At 37.4% G+C, this 15,076-nt stretch overlaps 1 protein-coding gene and 1 long non-coding RNA gene across 3 annotated transcripts in view; both read right to left on the reverse strand.

Annotated features, from left to right (window-relative positions):
- Positions 1–15,076, reverse strand: part of LOC126767651 (uncharacterized) — a 232,017-nt gene that overhangs the window by 165,905 nt on the left and 51,036 nt on the right. The window lies entirely within an intron of this gene.
- Positions 1–15,076, reverse strand: part of LOC126767646 (protein tincar) — a 212,095-nt gene that overhangs the window by 56,408 nt on the left and 140,611 nt on the right. The window lies entirely within an intron of this gene.

Raw genomic sequence — 15,076 nt, forward strand, 5'->3', positions numbered from 1 at the left:
ACGATGGGCGTGGCACCGCCTACTTTTTGGAGTAATCCCATATCTCAAGACCCGACTGACCAATTTCGACAAAATTTGGTAAGCGGCATTCTTCTCATATTTCACATTGAAAATCGGACAATAACCACGCCTTCTTCCCATATAACACAATTTTGAATTCCACATGATTTTTACTTTCCAGTGCACAAATCAACAAGAAATTAATATAACGAGATAAAACTTTGCACTAATAATGCCTTTAGAGTATACCACTCTATGGCCAAAAATTGTTCAAATCCAACGAAAAATGTTCCAGCCCCTAGGAACCGAATGTTTGGACCCCTGTACATATAGTTGAAATTTGAACGAAATAACGATCAATTAGTGAGATATGTTATTTAAATTAAGGGATAATCCCTCTCGGATATTGATATGTCTGTATGTCAAAAATTACTTAAATCGGGATATACTTCCATTACCTCTCCATATACCTAATATAAAGATTTTCGAACTTTCGAGTGACTTTGTACTGCATATATTGGCCAATATGTGAGTTATCACAATGAAAATGAGAGAGCGTGTTTTAATCATAACAGTGTAAATATGTGCCTAAAATAGATAAATTTCATCGAAAACTTGACCTAACTCCTATATAACTACAACTAATAGAGTTTACTCTATATGATTGTTTGTTTAGTATGTGGTATTGCTAAAAAAGATAAACTCTACACTACCCTAACACCCATATACTACAATACATTTAAAGGTTTTCGTTACAAACATTATGTGTCTGTCAGTGTATGAGTTATGTATGTATATATGGTACCAGGTTGTTCAATAAGTTTTTTTCGTTTCATAAGAAAATCACAATTTTATGAAACAAATTATACTTTATTATTCGGTATAATCTCCCTGAACATTTATACACTTGCTCCAACGATCTTCCAATCTGTGGATCCCATCCCTGAAGAGAGAATCCGGAAGGTCTGCAAAATTCGTTTCAACAGCCGTTATGACTTCTTCATTTGATGAAAAACGCTTGGCACGCATAATTTTTTCAGTTCTGGAAATAAATGGAAGTCGCTGCGGGCCAAATCTGGTGAATACGGTGGATGTTACAACAATTCGAACTTTAATTCATGGATTTTAGCCATTGTCAAAATGCTCTTGTGACATGGTGCATTGTCCTGATGAAAAATGATTTTTTTCTTCTGCAAACCGATCTTTTTTCCCAAATTTTTTTCTTAAACTGGTCCAATAATGTTCAGAATTATTTTCTTTATCAGTTTGTAGGTAATCCACAAACAAAATTCTCTCGCATCCCAAATAACTGATGCCATAACCTTCTTGGCCGATTTCCGGACATGAACTCGTTTCGAAGCCGAACACTCTTTTGCCTCTTCTTTTGTTCAATATCATGGTGATAGATCCAAGTCTCATCCATATTGATTAATTGACGCACAAAATTAACTTTATCCTTTTTAAAACACTCCAAATGTTGCTGAGAAAGTCGCATTCGAATGTGGTTCTGCTCAATTATTAGCAAATGCGTCATCCATTGTGCACACAGCTTTCTAAAACCCTAAATTTCACTTAAAATATGGCTCACACTGCCTAATGAGATGTGTAGAGCCTCTAATAAATCTCTCTCTGTCAATCGACGATCTTCCAAACCATATCCTGTATTTTGGCTATGATTTCTGGTGTTAATGCGCTTTTCCGACGTCCTTCACGCGGATCGTCTTCAAGGCTTGTAGGATCACGTTTAAATTCAGCAACTCATCTTTCTACTGTTCTAATTGTAGCTGAACAATCATTATAAACTTTTAACATTCGTTGCTGAATTTCTTTTGGTGCTACACCTTCCAAAAATAAGAATTTTGCCACTGCACGATATTAAATTTTTTCCATTGTAAAAAAATAGTGACACGGCAACACTAAATAGCTTGTAAACAAAGAATGACTTTACAGATTCAAATGCAACTTCACATACGTTTATATGAAGAGTGTACCAACAAAACAAAAAAAAATTATTGGTCCTCTCTTATCGAACCACAAAACCTATTGAACAACTATATATATACATATATATCTTTTATATGTATATACATATGTATATATAAAATTGCTTGGATTCCGATCCTCTGATTGACGTTTTACACCTTAAAGTATTTCCCTGGCTTTTATTTTTGCAAGTTGCAAGAGTATAAAATGTTCGGTTGCCCCCGAACTTAGTGCTTCCTTACTTGTTATAGCATAAAATGGTATAAAAAGATCTTTATCTTAAACTTTTTCGAATAAGGATTTAATTCTGAGAGGTCATTTTAAATGGCTGCTATAACCCTAAGTGGTGCGATATCTGCGTTTCCGACAAAAAAGGCAACCACTTGAAAAGAAATGAATGTGTGCAAATTTTCAAATCGGACGAACGACAGACAGACGGATTTCTGATTAGGAGTGCAATTTGGCGCACAATTTTTCATGAGTTAGATTTTTCCAGAAAACATTAAAATGGAGGTAATCCCTCAAGTTTCTTCGACTTTTCATTTAATCAAAAACTTTTCCCGCTTAAATGCGAGCCGTTAAAAGCGATTATACAAACAACCGTCCAAATAAGCCGTCCTCGTCTATTGAATATTTGTGCCGTTTTCTACATATTATTTTTTCTTGAGATTCTCATTCTATTTTATAAAAAGGGAAATGCAAACAAGTCAACTAAAAAAATAGGTATGCAAAACTTGTTCGATTTTACTACATATGCACATATCCAGTACTTGACTAAGCTACCCACATATATTTACCTTGCCTGAGCCCAGCACACAATCGACACACTCACCTGTAAGACACTCATATTTTATGAAGCGAAAAAGTAGTGCAACAACAAACAGAAAAGTAAAAAGTAAAAATAAAATTGAAAAAAATACAAACAAAAACAACAATATTCAACTTGAAAGTATGTAAGTAGAGCTAATGTTAGTGTAAAAGTATTATAGTCTGCGTGCTGGGGCTTGAAAAACTGTGTTACAAGCCAAACTAGGAGATGGCAGTGCTGCTGGGGGTGAGCACAGCGAAAAGTTCAACGTTTGCCATACACTCATGCACACACACACATCCATATATGTATGTTTAAGCATATTGAAAGTATGGCATTCGACAGCCGTTGCCTTATTACTAGTGCCACCAACGATATATGGTCCTCTTAGAGGCTTGTGAGATTTTGCGTGAATCAAGAGCTTATGTGTGTGTGTGTGTGTGCGTGCATGAATATGCGAGTGGCAGGCTGTAATATTGAGTGACACAAAGAAAGTTGTGCATTTTGCTGCTGTGCACTTTTATGCAACCAATTGAAGTGCACTTGAGCGCAAGCGTAAAAACCCACTGAAAAAATTGCGCAAATTCACAAACTTTTATAAGCGTATGCATGCGCGCTCATAGTTGTTGCATAGTAATGCAGATACTTTCAGACATATGCATGTACATTAGGGTGTCCGTTATACTCCTAGTTGATTTTTTCTGCAAATGCACCCTGAAGTTTCAGTTTTTACACTAAAAACAAGACACCAATGTAAACGAGCTGTTTATTTTCAAATTAAATCGCGTCTCAATCATCTCACTTTTTCATTTATTTTATATAAAAATTTTCAATCTTTTGCAATAAACTTTTTGAAAAAGTGAAATTCTAATACAAAATATTTCAGCATACAAAAAGCATCGTATTGATTTTTCCATAAAAATATTGCTTTACAAATTATACCCAGTTAAAGCTTTGCATCAAAAGTACTTAATTCATATAGTACTCGTACACCATGACGTATGAGCAACACAGAATGTATAAATCACTTGCATTAATGCTCAGGTCATTTGATGTTTAACTTTGACTGCGTATAACATTTGAAACATGTTTTTTATGGAGAAAATTAATAAGGCGTTAGATCCTTGGTTTTAGTGAAAACTCGATTCTTCAAGCGGAGTTTGCAAAAAAGCAATCAACGCCCTAATGAACATATGTACATATGTATTTCAGAAGCATGGATATATGGATGTTGTTGTGTGCCTCCATATTTTTGCGTAAGCATAATTATGTATGTGTTTGAATATTTGATGGGCACGCAAGCGGTACATTCAAGTGTATGTAGAACTATTCTTATAAACATTTGTATGTGTGAGTGCTTAAGTACTCACAGGTGCACCGCTACGCAGTCATTGGCAGCGTGCGTTGAATGATGCAACACAAGGCTACCAAGTTTCAGAAAATGCTTACAAAAACAAAAAAAAAACAAAAAAAAAAAAAAAAAAAAAAAAAAAAAAAAAAAAATAAATAAACAAATTAACCAAATAAATTAAAATTTTTTTTCTATAATTTTTGGTAGACAATGTCAGTGTTCGGCAAATTTTAGTTAAGTTAAATATTACCACAGCTTTTGTTATTACACATGGCAAAAATTTGTATATTTTTGACAAATTTGAATTTAAAAAATTTAAATTTTTATAAAGTTTTTAAATAATATATTATATGCTATAGATAAAAAAAATTTCGATCTTAAAGAAGTAAAAGGCAATTATAATAATTCCGCTGCTGAAGTACGAATTTCCATCAGCATTAAGCACATATACTATTATCCATACGCCCCGGTGTACTTACATGCTTCTTCGCTTTAAAAACTCATTACAAAAGATTCCAGCTTTGAAAGAGCATACGTTTTAGTGGCTTGACAGTGTTTATCAAAGTATGTTAAATTTAAATTTCTCAGAGATTCGGGTTAAAAATAATTCATACAAGACCATAAAATAATAAAAAAAATAAAATTCTTATTTTCTCCTTTTCCTTTAATGGCGTAGACACCGCTTACGCGATTATAGCCAAGTTCTCTCTTCACATAATAAATAATCACTTATGCTCATCTACACAAAACTCATAGTTAATGGGTACATTTTTTATTTGGCCGGTTAGTGCACGGTTTCTAGACAGACAAAGGGTCATTAGGGCTTTTTCCAACAGGAATTTTAGCTGCAAGCTAGTCAAAGAATGCCAATTGGGAGATTCGGAACTTATCTACCATGGTATTCATAAATTTCCCTAAGAAAGAAACTAGCGTTTCATAGGTGCGGAGGCGAACTGAAAGCACACGGTCTCGGGAAACTCCGATATAATTTGTAGTGAAGATCTCTATACTAAGAACAGGGGAAACTCCCCCCTTTTGTTAGGGAAGAAGTTTTTGATGATAACTGAAGGGATAATTCTTAATTATCATTTCTTCTCTGATCACAGCTATATTAGTTTTAACTGGTCAAAAAGGTTCGGTCCGAATATAGATACTTTACAAACACTGATAGGTACCTTTACGGCAGGAAACTTCGATTAGCTCTTAGTTCGAAACTCAAGGCTATCTGCCAGCGCAATCGATGAGTATGCGAGATTTTCAGTTCTATTTGTAGCCCTATCATTGAAAGCTCCTATTCTCTAAAAACTCAGAAATAAAGTGGCGCTCATCTTGGTTTTTTGTTTGTATCTCTTCAAACTTAGATACATACGATGCAGTGGTATAATCCTTTCCTAACGGTTGTTTTTCAGCTCACACACCTAAGAGGAACTTGTGGGCGGGTTGAAGCCTTTGGAGAAGAGGTGTCGTGAGCTTTTTGGATGGCAGCCATAGATATGCGCCAAAGTGCAGCTTCCTTCTGAGAGGTGTGCATTCACTTCGACAGACGAGCGACTAAACTGGCTTCAAGCACGCTGACTGTGCGTTCAAAACTAGTAAAAGAGTGCATGACCTTATTAGCAATAGCTTCAAGCTGCTTCCATATTAGACTCATATGGATGAGTTACTAGAAACTGCAAAGCTGATGAGCTGACTACGCATCCTTACTTCAATTTCATACGTATGTAGTTGAGTCGGTTCTCCGATAACTGCTTCTGTTCTGGCGTTGGACCTTTGGACCTCTAATGAGCTCAGCAGGCTCAGAGTGAACTGTAAGAGGTCAGCCGCACTTAGCAAAGACTATCTCGCCACAATTATTGGTGTTCTGACTAGACACTCTTCAATAGGTTTACATGCGGTGCAAGTAGACGTTCCCTCACACGTTCTTTGCGAGAGCTGTTTGGAAGAGGGTTAGGTGGAATCATCATGTCACGTCCTTCTCTATTGCCCAGCTTTTGCCAGATTGAGATTGAAATATTTCGGTAAACACACATTTTGTGACCATATAGAATTTACAGGCATTGATATTAACCGTCTTAATAAATTTGTGGTAAGCGGAAAACGCTTCATCGATCAATGAGCCAACTTTAAGGAGTTTATGGGTAACACAAAGGATGAACATCTGTGAGACTCAAAGATTTTGAATTAATCTTACAACCTAACCTAACCTCTGTGCTACGGTAGTCTGATATCGGCGAATTCGACATATGAGTCTCTGACTATACATACCTTTTACCTTGATATACTCTGTTCACGGTATAAAAAAAGAACAAAAAATTAAAAAAAAAACTTTCTGCATATCTAAATCCATCGACAGTGCAACCACAGACTCAGCATGCTTGAATTGAGCACAAGCATTGCACACATAAGCACATAATTGTCACCTCCACAAAAACCCAACCACAGAATACCATTAAGCTTTGTGGTTTTCTGGCAAAGTAGAGGCTTATTGTTGGAAAATGAAATTTAAATATTGTCAGTTGCATGCAAATACGTAGAAAAATATAGATGCATACATACAAACATTTTCATAGAATTTAATATTTTTACATACGGCTGCTGTGTTGTTGCGCAAATCCGGTAAAACCGTTGAACTACAATGAACCGACACTTTCGATATGAAAACATTTTAGAAAAACTGATGAGTGCTCATACACGAGTGTATAGTTAACTATTCGGATTATACGTAATTTCCACGTGCATATGTATGTATATAATATACATAAGAGCATATGGCCTTTATGGAGTTCATCAAGCATTTTGTAATAATAATTGCAACTATCAGGACCACACATAAGTGAGCAGGAAAACAAACACGAAGTTTTGTCACATTACTAACATTTTCATTGTTATTGTGGGTTATTAAGAGAATATGGCGTTTATATGGGGAAAAATAAATCAATGCCCCTATAGATAGGCTACAATTTTAATACAAAAGCGCATTCAGTCTACTATCGTTGACCGCATTCATAAACTGCTGACTGCCACACTGTTGATATTTTGAATTAAAATCGGAATTTTACCCAAAAACGACGCACACACGCACAAGAGCCCACGGTTGAGAACAGGAAGTAGCTGTTGCTGCTCCGCACTATACAAAGAGGCTAGATAGAGAACACTGTAATGCAGACTAGCAGAATGTGGCTATTCACACACTTACATATCCACACACATACACATACAAGTGCAGACATAAAGACAATCAGTCGGCAGGCTAGAGGCACATACACTTCATAAAGTTATAGAGCAACTGTCTGGCCGCTGCACAACAAATGGACAATAGCTAAGTCAATGCGGCCATCAAAAGTCTGGCAGCTCTCGGTGAATCCGAAAATTCTATGTTATCGCTCAGCATTTAGCGCATTGTGGCTTTGGACTATATATATGTTTGTGTTTGTTTGTACTGTATATAGGTGTGTGTGGCTGTGTGCCTCGCATAAATGCAGAGTTATAGGCTTTTGTTTATGCTCAGCTACCTTTGAACACATTTAGAATGACAACAACAACAAAAATGGTGCAATTTATAAGTGCAAGTATAGTAAATACCGTCAACTCCCCACAATTTCCGACTTTTCCCATCAAACTCTGAAACAGCACGTTCTCTCTCACCCATCCGCACAGATTTTTGGCATCCATTTAATTTGCACTGCAACCAATATTCATTGCTCAGTCAGGCGGCAAGCATGCTTAGCCGGTTGCTGTTGTAGTTGTTCGTGTGGTTGCTCTTTCACTGCACGGCTATGATTTAAAGTCTGGCTTTTGAAGTTCTGCAGTATTTTTGGTTTATCTTTTTTGTTGTTGCTACGATTTTACAATTTTTTAATTTCTTATGGTTAAAGAAAAATTTCTAAATACGGTCCACGAGCTAGCCGCAGTACGTGGTATTCAACTAGGTGAAGGTGAACATAGCACCCGGGGCGTCGCCGACAGTTGTATTACTGCGAAGTACGCTTTAAAGTTCAGCACAAGCTCACACCTCCTCTATGAACTGAGCTCCTGAAAACTTGGATCACAGCGCCGCTGAGGGCTCTCTTGGCGGTTCATTCTCTACTATCATACTAACGAGGGATATGTAGATGGGGAAGAGTCTCAGTGAACTTTTCCACGATAGAGTTGAAACTAGGAGGTGAAGTTTTTTCTAAAAGAAGTTCTCCGTCATTATTAGATTTATTGTACCGGATCATTATAGTTTTTTTCAGACATCAGTGGCAGCTATTTAGGTGGCGGTAGACATACTGCTACGAAGTACACGTCTTTCGACAGCAGAGTGACAATACTGTCTTGTCGGATCATAGTGTAGTCGCTGACAACCGCAAAGCTGATGAACTAGCCAGGGATCACATCGAAATGGAACCGAGTTGGATCTGAACCAATGGATCTCGCGTTCACTTAGCAAGCTTTGGTCGACGACCAACACCTGTGCGACTTCGAGATCCATTTGGCTTAGAGTAGAACCCGCAAGATCTGCTGAACTACTTTTTCTTAGCAAGGTTCATATTGCCGAAATCGTAGGAGTTTTACATTATGTTCATAATATTAGCTGTCTCAAAACATGTGTGAGAGGCTCAAAGCACTTTAACGATTTGTAAGGGTTTTATGATCTTTGATTTAGAAATTTTAAGGTACCACGGCGTAACGTCATTCTAAGGTGTCCAAGTGAGATCTCTGTTAGGATCGACCTCTTAACCTAACCTATCTTACAGGGTTTGTCCGGAAAGTAATATGACTGATTTTCTTCCGCCGCGACTTTACTTCGGAGCGCGCACCTACTGGATTCGACAGAGGGCGGTGCTAGCTAAAGAACGAGCGGCTGATGAGTTGTCCGAGCACCTGGAGAGTCACGACAAACATTTCGTTAGAGCAGAGGTACGCGACTAAATTCAGGTGAAACTCGGTAAATCTGCGACAGAGACGTTTGATGTGAACGAGTAGGCTTCTTACCCAGATGTTGCTTTAACAAGAAGTGGTGTGTTTCGGTGGCACCAAGCCTTCTTTGAGGGCCGGGAAGAGGTCGCTGATGAAGACTGTGCTGGGAGACCTGCGACTTCGACGAACACCGACAATGTGACTCGTGTGTTTTGAACTCAGACTCAGACTCAGCATTGACGCAGAAGAAGCCTATTTTGAAAGTTTTTAAAGAATTGTAACGATTAGTTCAATCAATTTTTTTTAATTGACTAGTCCTATTACTTTCCGGACAAATCCTGTATAATTTCTCTTTACCGACAAACATATTATTATTTGAGTTTAAGATCATCAAGTAATAAATGATTATGGATGAAAATGGTATGAAGAAGTCTTCACAATTTTGTGACCAAATAGAGAATATTCTTAAAAGTCAGCTACAGGTAGATCAGACAGAGATATGATCCAGTTTTAATCAAATACGAACCATCAGCGAATTTTGTGGCAAAATACGAGAGTAATGTACGTTTGTGATAGAACCGAGAAGCGCTCAAAATCTAGTAAAGGAATTTTGTGCAGATGAAGTGATGTAATAATTGAAGCCACTACGATGTATGATTAGATAATAACACAGTGAGAGCAATGAAGAAATAGCTATGACATGTGATTTCCGGCAACAGACAGTGTTTGAATCCATCGCGATGCAGCCAAAGAACGTACTAAAAGATAAACTTCATGTAACGAAAATTCATCGAAGAGGCTGATGGGGCGTCGGAGTGCCATTGTCAAGAGAATTAAAATATTTACTTGTATTTATAAAAAATTGTCTGCAAATATTACTCTACTGACTAATGATTGTATAAACTCAAGAAAAAGCGAATGCAAAAGCGGAAAATATTGTAAAATGTTTGCGAAATTCTATAATTCAGAATGAGGCAGCGATTTTGCTCAAACAGCTCGCATTAAATTATTTAGAAATATAATATGTTATTAATACGCAAATTTCCAAAACATGAACTGCTTATATCAATATGCTTCATTCATTATAAATATATCAGAAAAATGACAAAAATTTGTATAATTTTTGCTACAAATTTCGAATACATGATTTTTGCAAGAAGTTTCGTAAAGCATGATGGAATTGCTTAAATATTTAGTTTACACACACATACAAAAAAATCTTTAAAAATCATTGGTTAGACATTACTATATATACATACAGGTATACATATGTAAGTGCATGAGTCACAGCGGTTTTTCACAAAGAACTACACAATGACTTCCCTCCAAAAAGCACTATTTTTTGTCTTCAAAAAATGGTGCTGTAAAAAATTGCTATAAATGTACATATGTATGTGTATATATTACGCTGGCAGTACCACCTATACATATGCAATCAAGTCGCGGCACAGACAATAAACAAAAGGCGGAATATGAAAAACCCATAATTGCATTTATTATCCTGATAAAAAGCGGTGCCACATCGCGAGAGTATTCGTTCTGGCCACAGAGGAAAACACCGATATACAAACAAATGAAAGCACCTACAAACTCACGCAACCATACATACATACATACTTGTATATGTATATATATATGGCTATGAGCGCTTGTTTGAATGTAAAAGCCGGCGAAGCATGAAGGCAGTGCGCTTAAAGTGCCGTTAGTGGAGGACGCGAAGGCTTTTGCAAGCGCGATAGTGTTGCCTACGCGAATTTTCCACCAGCAACACTTTTAAATATATGAATGTACATACATATATATAAACATGCACACATACAGCCTTCTAGTTGTTGCGCCACGTTGTTGTTGTGTTCGTATTGGCTGAGTGCAGTCATTATGTTTTTGCCAACTCTTGTTCTTGCGGCACTTCATTATGATTTTACCGTACGTTTCGCCAGTGTATACATACACATATATTTATATACATACCACATACAATATGTATGTATGTGTGTGTGAGTGCCATTGCTTTTGTTACGTATGCGCCTTCAATGTATAAATTGCGCTTTGTTACGATCCGGACAGTTGTCGGTACAACAGGAAAGGCAGTGGTGAAGGCATGCCGTCGTCAGCAACGTGCTCTGATTTTTGTGTAATTATACCCTGAACATGGAATACTGATAGTGAGGTTGCCAAGGACCTGTAACTGAGGTCGAACTGAGTTGATTTAGCCAAAGCCGGCTGTCTGTATATAATTCCACAGTTTCTGGTATACCGATCTGATATTTGGCGCATGTTATTTTCTCCCTTATGAGCTGCTAACTTAACGGTACGGCCGATTTTGAGCCACTGTAGCATATAACTGCCAAATAAATTGAACGAAAGGCATCAAGTGCTTGTATGGAAAACTTTTTTTATTTGACGAAGCAGCTTCACGAAATTTGACACAGGTTTTTATCGGTTTTCGAAGATATTGTGAAGATCAATTCACTATAGCATACAAACTGATAGATTAAAATCGAGTTAAGCACCTTTTTATGCCGTTTCATGCTATAAAAAATGCACCTGTGTAGGGTATTTCAGCTTCAGTGCAGTCGAAGTGATAGTTTTGTTGTTTTTGTTGTTGTGTCTACTATTGCGGCTGTTGTAGCCTGTATTCTGCGGCACTATCAACATATGGCCTGCTACTGTATACATTTAATAATAATTGTTGGTGTATAAAACACAGCAAAGCAAAGCAATGGGAAATTTAGTGCCTTTGTAAACAACAACAATAATAACAATAACGGCGAAAGCAAAATAGTATACAAATAAACATGCTGATTGAAGTGTGCGCAAAAAAATTAAATTATCCCAATTTGGTGGCAGTTAATTTCGTTACATTCAGCTGCAGTTGCGGCATATTGCAACAGTTGCCATGTAGTGCAGTATTTATGTAGCGGCTACACAAACATTTATGCATATCTACACATATGTATGTAGTACGACGAATTACATTCGAACGACTCGATGTTGTAGGCTTGCTGTAGTCATTTGGACTTGTTTGTATCTGTTTCGTAAGTTGCTTGGTATTCAGTCACTAATGCTAAGCAGTCATAATAACAATAATAAAAGTTAAGAGGTTACATGGGTTTCACGGCTTCAAAAAATCGATATTTTAATTATAATATAATCATATTTTACTCTCGCAACAAAGTTGTTAAGGAATAGTAAGAATAGAAATTATAGTTTTGTTCACATAACGGTTGTTTGTAAGTCCTAAAACTAAAAGAGTCAGATATAGGGTTATATATACCAAAGTGATCAGGGTGACGAGTAGAGTTGAAATCCGGATGTCTGTCTGTCCGTCCGTCCGTCTGTCCGTCCGTCCGTCCGTGCAAGCTGTAACTTGAGTAAAAATTGAGATATCATGATGAAACTTGGTACACGTATTTCTTGGCTCCATAAGAAGGTTAAGTTCGAAGATGGGCAAAATCGGACCACTGCCACGCCCACAAAATGGCGGAAACCGAAAACCTATAAAGTGTCATAACTAAGCCATAAATAAAGATATTAAAGTGAAATTTGGCACAAGGGATCGCATTAGGGAGGGGCATATTTGGGCGCAATTTTTTTGGAAAAGTGGGCGTGGCCCCGCCCCCTACTAAGTTTTTTGTACATATCTCGGAAACTATTATAGCTATGTCAACCAAACTCTACAGAGTCGTTTTCTTCAGGTATTTCCATATACAGTTCAAAAATGGAAGAAATCGGATAATAACCACGCCCACCTCCCATACAAAGGTTATGTTCAAAATCACTAAAAGTGCGTTAACCGACTAACAAAAAACGTCAGAAACACTAAATTTTACGGAAGAAGTGGCAGAAGGAAGCTGCCCCCAGGCTTTTTTTAAAAATTGAAAATGGGCGTGGCGCCGCCCACTTATGGACCAAGAAGCATATCTCAGGAGCTACTAGACCGATTTCAATGAAATTCGGTATATAATGTTTTCTTAACACCCTGATGACATGTACGAAATATGGGTGAAATCGGTTCACAACCATGCCTTCTTCCAATATAAAGCTATTTTGAATTCCATCTGATGCCTTCTCTGTATAATACGAGTATAAACATTAGGAACCAATGATGATAGCGGAATAAAACTTTACAAAATACGGTATTTGAAAAATATGTAAATGACGTATTATGAAATCTCGATTATCACTTTACCATGCGAGAGTATAAAATGTTCGGTGACACCCGAACTTAGCCCTTCCTTACCTGTTTTACCTGTTATTTATGTTTATAATAAAATAAAATCTTGCTTTTTATTTAGACAGAATTTCTTCGCAGTATTTTTAATCTAATTATTCGAATCCAATATTTTTTTACTCCCCTTATCAGTTATATAGTATATTATAGGAGTTTTCAATAGGGATTCTACAAAAGTAGACTAAAAGGGACAGCAAACGTCGCCATATTTTTTACCGCTCTTCTGACATTTCTTTCAGTACGGTTTGCCATTTCATCATGGGAAGATATACGAAATTATAAACATTTTCTACCGAAATTCAGAGTCAGTGGCCTCAACTTTAAGAGTACTATGTCCAATTTATGGTCGTCATAATCGTCCTATCAGATCTACAATTGAACGTCTAGTGAAAAAATGTGTATCCACATGCACAGTACAAAATCTTCCCGTGCCAGATAAATAAAGAAGTGCCCGTAGTGTCGAGAATATTGCTGCCGCTAACGCATCAATTGAGGAAGACCCAAATCAGTCTATCATACGTCGTTCTCAAGTGTTGGGCATTTCTGTGACATCGTTGTGGCGCATTTTGCGAAAAGATTGACCTACATCCTTACAAGATTCAATTGACGTTAGAACTGAAGCCAACTGACCACAAGAATCGGCGTATGTTCGTGAGTTGGGCTGAGCAGCAACTTGAAAACGATCCGGATTTATATCGAAAAATAATATTAAGCAATAAGTTTCGTCAATAAGCAAAATATACGTTATTAGTCAGGCAGCAATCTACACGTACTCCATGAATCACCATTGTATCCCGAGATAATTACGGTTTGGTGCGGTTTATGGGCCGGCGGCGTCATTAGGCCGTACTTCTTTTGCGAAGCTCAAGATCGGCACATTACTGTGAATGGGAATCACTACCGCTCAATGATAAACGCATATTTTTTGCCCGAATTGAGTGATATAGACTTGGACAATATGTGGTTTCAACAGGAAGGCGACACAAGCCACATAGCGAATGTCACAATCGATTTATTGAAAATCAAGTTTGGTGAACATGTTATCTCACGGAATGGCCTCGGTCGTACGATTCGACGCCGTTAGACTATATCCTGTGGGGCTACATCAAGTCTATGGTCGTAGGAATATCGAAAGTAAAATTGCAGCAGTATCAGCTGATTTATGCTTGAAAACCGTCGAAAATTGGGTTCAGCACTTGGTCTGCTGCAAGCGTGCCAGTGGTGGCCATGCAAAAGAAATCAAATCATTGGAATAATGAATTTCATGGATATCCCAAACCGTTTTGGATTTATTTAGAAACTTTTGTAACGTTCTTAGTAAAAAAACCGTTTAGTAATACTTAAATATTTATATGAGAAAGTAAATTTCCATTCTTCTTCTTAATTGGCGTAGACACCGCTTACGCGATTATAGCCGAGTTAGCAACCGCGCGCCAGTCGTTTCTTCTTTTCGCTACTTGGCGCCAATTGGATATTCCAAGCGAAGCCAGGTTCTTCTCTCTGCTTCCCTCGGCGGGTACTGCGTCGAATACGCTATCTTTAAATTCACTGAACTACTTATGTCGATGTCGTCGTATATCTCGTCCAGCTCATCATTCCATCGAATGCGATATTCGCCGTGGCCAACGCGCAAAGGACCATAAATCTTTCGCAGAACTTTTCCCTCGAAAACTCGCAACGTCGACTCATCCGTTGTTGACATCGTCGAAGCTTTTGACTGACTTATAGATTTTGGTTTTTGTTTGTCGAGAGACGACTTTGCTTCTCAATTGCCTACTCAGTCCGAAGTAGCACCTGT

Source organism: Bactrocera neohumeralis, chromosome 2 (assembly GCF_024586455.1).
Source record: "Bactrocera neohumeralis isolate Rockhampton chromosome 2, APGP_CSIRO_Bneo_wtdbg2-racon-allhic-juicebox.fasta_v2, whole genome shotgun sequence".
Taxonomy (NCBI): Eukaryota; Metazoa; Arthropoda; class Insecta; order Diptera; family Tephritidae; genus Bactrocera; species Bactrocera neohumeralis.